The sequence below is a fragment of the Akebia trifoliata genome, chromosome 9, assembly GCF_017979445.1.
Source record: "Akebia trifoliata isolate Shusen 1 chromosome 9, ASM1797944v1, whole genome shotgun sequence".
Taxonomy (NCBI): Eukaryota; Viridiplantae; Streptophyta; class Magnoliopsida; order Ranunculales; family Lardizabalaceae; genus Akebia; species Akebia trifoliata.
Genome location: NC_141383.1, coordinates 16,365,883 through 16,370,895, shown reverse-complemented (window position 1 = coordinate 16,370,895; position 5,013 = coordinate 16,365,883). Strand labels below are relative to the sequence as shown.

Below are 5,013 nucleotides of genomic sequence, written 5' to 3'. Positions count from 1 at the left end.
CTCTGATCAAGCCATCATGTGTATGGTTATGTATTTTTATAGGTAAGCTAGGGTTGTAGACAACACCTCCCTTAAATCGATATCAAGAACGAGATTAATTAGATATGAAATCATCATGTAAAATTCTTACCAACTCTTGAGGGATAAAACTTCCATCCACAATTAATGATGGCAAATCTTTTGTATGATTATATTGAAATCATGCAAAAACGTTTAAGTTACATTGGAATAATTTTTGGGTGAATTACTATTTCATGAGTTGAAAATGAGTTATTTATGATTCCGGCTCACTACTCATTTTAATTACCAAAATGCGGATGATCACGTTTTCGTTAAAAAATAAATTCAGAACGGTAACAAATTCGATGGTTTTGAAGTGATTATTTCGTAATCACTTTAAACCTGCGAAATAGTCACTTTAAAAACCTCCGAATTCATTATTGTTCACGTTTTGGTAATTAGAATGAACAGTGAGATGGAATCATAAATTCGTCAAAAGTTGATCACTTTTTTGTAAATATCCCATAATTTTTCTTGTTTCAACTAAATCTATGTATTGATTGTTCTGTAGGAAATGTAAAATTCAAGTTTGCTATAGGTAAGGTACCTGTCGACAAAGTTTCTTTTATGATTTTTTCTCTTTTTTATGCCAATTGATCTATAAAAAGTTCATGTTTTCTTACTCTTTTTTCCAAGCAAATTATATTTCAAGCGTCCAAAAGTTAATTAGATTCTTTTTGTCCTCTGTTCATTTCATGCAGCAGCATTGATAGCTGGTATCATTGTTATAGCTACAATGGTAGTTATAATATCTTGTTTGAGAAAGAAATTTTCCTCGGATATATTTTTATTTTGGAAGAAAAAGACAGAAAATTCTCAAAGTATGGAGATATTTTTAAAGAATCATGTATCCTTGATTCAAAAAAGATACCAATACTCAGATGTCAAGAAAATGACTAACTCCTTCAAAGACAAATTAGGCCAAGGAGCTTATGGTAGCGTGTTTCAAGGAAAGTTATTTGATGGGCGTGTGGTGGCTTTAAAGTTGTTGAGAGAATCAAAAGGAAATGGAGAAGAAGTTATTAATGAGGTTGCAAGCATTAGTAGAACTTCCCATATTAATATTGTGAGTCTCCTAGGTTTCTGTGTTGACTCTTCCAAAAGAGCTCTTATCTACGACTTCATGCCCAATGGATCTCTTGAAAAGTTCATATATGATGAAAAATCATTACAGAAACATCCTTACCTTGAATGGGAGACACTATACAAAATTGATGTTGGCATTGTTCGGGGACTAGAGTACTTGCACCGTGGTTGTAACACACGAATATTACATTTTGATATAAAGCCTCATAACATTCTTCTAGGCCAAGACTTTTGTCCAAAAATCTTCGATTTTGGGTTGGCAAAATTGTGCTTTAAGAAAGAGAGTGTCGTTTCGATGATAGGTGCTAGAGGGACTCCAAGGTATATTGCACCAGAATTGATTTATAGAAATTTCGGAGGAGTCTCTTACAAGTTAGATGTATATAGTTATGGAATGATGCTGCTCGAAATGGTTGGAGGACGTAAGAACATTGATCCAGGAGAAGAAAATATTAGTGAAATATATTTTCCACATTGGATTCACAAGCGTCTTGATACATGCACGGATCTGGGATTACGTGGAGTTACAACTACTAAGGATGAAGAAATTGCACGAAAAATGATTTTGGTAGGTTTGTGGTGCATACAGATGGATCCATCGAGTAGGCCTGCGATGAATAGAGTGTTGGAGATGTTAGAAGGAAGTCTTGAAGCATTGCAAATTCCACTCATGTCACTTTTTACATCTCCTTCAAGATCACCAGAAGCTTCTGCAACCAAATCAACTTTGTAAAATTATTACTTTATAATATATCTAACTTTTTCTTTCACATGAAAGCATTTATTAATTCATTTCATCTATCGAATGAAAAAATATGTATTTCAAGTTTATGTTAATTTGCAGTTGATTGATGATAGTATTAGAGATTAAGAAAGCTTCTTTTAACGTAGCAACTTTTGCTTATAACAACCAATTAATATATATATATATATATATATATATATATATATATATATATAAACAACAGTTTAATTAATGTTTGAAGGATTGGTTTACTTTAAGTAAAAGTTAGCGTGTCAATAGAATCTCTCAAGATTAAGGACATCATTTCCCGGTAACGATCATATCAACAATGTCAAATAAGCCATTTTCTACATGCTTGCAGCCCGATGTGTTTAATTTCCAACAAAAACATGACATCTTGACACAATATGTTGCTATAGTAACATGACACTGTTTTTGGATAGCAACATGAAAATTTTAATTATTTTTCCATTTTGTTTTAAGTGATATTACCTGAGATCAACTTGATTATGATTACTTGCATATCACTAGTCGTCGGATGCACCTCAGTCTTAAAGAAATGTGTTTCTTTTGCAAAATCCATACCACTTGCACTTGATTTCAATACTCTCTCTCTCTCTCTTTCAATTTCCTTTGTGTTGTTGTTGTACTAGTGTCAAGGAATGAAAAAGAAAAACATTTGAGCTTCTGTAGAATGATTGCAACTTTTGATTTTGTAGAGCAATATCATACCAATGGAGTGTAATTGGTACTAGGTGATCAATTAGTCTCTAGAAGAATCAGATTAGTCCCATTTTAATTGTGCGTGATCAAAGGAAAAACTAACCCATAATCTAACAAGTGAGAGGAATATACTATTAAGGTAGGTGACACAAGGCAAGAATAAAATTCAAATTCAAACTCAACAAGAAATCTAGAATCAATCTGCAGCAAAAATCATGCCTTGTAACTGATGCAATTGTTGTATTTTAGCAAATAAAAGTTGTAACTGATGTATATGTTATTTTCTTAGTTGTATAATTCCTTAAATAGATTTGTAAGGTCTGTATAAAATCAATCCTAAGTATCAATAAAATGTGTGCAGAAATTGCCATTGGGAGCTCCAGAAAGATTTACTTTTCTATATGGTATCAGAGCAAATCTCCAATGAGAATTTGATCCTCATGTCTTCCGCAAATCAGCCTACCTCTCCCTCAGAAATTCCTCCTGTTGTTTTTAACATCACAGCTCAGATCAATGAGAAACTCACACCCTCATCTTTTCCCCAATGGCGAGCTCAATCTGAGGCTCTCCTAATTGGCTATGATCTAATGGATTACGTTAATGGCGAATCGCATTGCCCCTTCTCAGATGGAACCCCACCGTCTATAGTCAAGAAATACCACTGGGTTAGACAAGATAAGCTAATTCTTAGTGCTATCCTTGCTTCTACTTCCCCAAAAATCAAGCCTCTTATTGCTACAGCCAAAACCTCCTATGAAGCCTGGAAAAAATTATCAACTATGTACGCAAGTAAATCGCGTACAAGGGCAATGCAACTCAAGGAAGAATTGACCTTGATTCAGCATGGAAACCGCCCAATCTTAGAGTATCTTCATGCGGTTAAAGGCTTGGCTGATGAGATAGCCCTCATTGATCACCCAATCTCCGATGACGACATCACCCTCCATGTCCTCAACGGGTTAGGGCCCAAATTACGTGAGATTGCCGCACATATTCAGGCTAGAGAAAAATTGCTTGCCTTTGAAGAGCTCCATGATCTACTTGTTGGGCATGAGAGTTACTTGCGAAGGATGGAGGCTGCTACCCAGTAGCTCGTGGCTGCTGCAAATTTCACAAGTCATTGTCCTGGTTTTTCTGCAACTTAGCAACCAAAAGGAAATAACAAGGGTCAAGGGTCTTCGCGTCAACAAGGCCAGAATCATCAAATGGCCCATATCGTGATCAACGGTGTACCAATAATTCAGGCCACTTCAATTCAAACCAAAGACGATACCAACCAAAATGCCAGTATTGCAATCAAGTGGGCCACACAGCTAAGGCCTGCCCCAATTACATCCTTCTGAAATGATTGTTAATTGTGCAAAAACATCTAACGGTCAAGAACATAAATGGTTAATTGACTCTGCAGCTTCCTATATCACGGGTGATATACAAAATTTATCAATTCACTCTGAGTATGATGGCACTAATGAAGTCATTCTTAGTGATGGTACAGGTTTGGCAGTTACACATATTGGTGCTTTAGCCTTACCCACACCTAAAAAAATCTTTCATTTATATGATACATTATCTGTTCCAAATATTCACAAGAATCTCATTTCCGTTCATCACTTCACCAAACAAAATGATGTTTTTCTTGAATTTCACCCACTTTATTTTCTTGTGAAGGAACGATCCACGGGGGCGATACTACTAAGAGGAGCGTGTGAGAATGGCGTCTACATGTTCCCAAACTCAATGGTGGTTTCTTCCACTCCCAAAATAGTTGCTTATGTGCATGAATGGACTTCAATCGACGGGTGGCACAAGCATCTTGGACATCCTTCGATTAAAGTTGTTCAAAATCTTGTCAATCTTTTTTCCCTTCCTCTTACCACAAATAAGTTACCATCTTCATGTACTTCTTGTTTAATAAATAAAGCACATCAACAACCATTTGGCACCACAAGTTTTCAAAGTCATTCTCCACTTGAAATTATGTACACTGATGTTTGGGGTCCCGCTCACATTATCAGGTCTAATGGCGCACGATATTATCTCATTTTTGTGGACCATTATACCAAATACATGTGGTTTTACCCTATGTCTACAAAATCTCTTGTTTCTAGTATTTTTCCACAATTTAAAATACTTGTTGAAGCAAGGTTTAAGTCCAACATCAAAAGTTTGTACTCGAACAATGGTGGAGAATTTCAACGTTTAAAATTTTTTTTGTCAGATCATGGTATAAGCCACTACACCACTGCTCCCTATACCCCCCAACAAAATGGTGTTTCTAAAAGGCGTCATCGTCATCTTGTAGAGACGGGTCTTACTTTGCTTCATGATGCTTCCTTACCTCTATCTTATTGGCCTCATGCATTCCAAAACTTCTACCTATCTCATAAATCGACAACCAA

The 5,013-nt window shown here is 35.6% G+C and overlaps 1 pseudogene; it reads left to right on the top strand.

The window, feature by feature from the left end:
• Nucleotides 1–713: 713 nt before the first annotated feature.
• Nucleotides 714–1,915, top strand: LOC147394415 (PR5-like receptor kinase pseudogene; annotated as a pseudogene).
• Nucleotides 1,916–5,013: the final 3,098 nt, after the last annotated feature.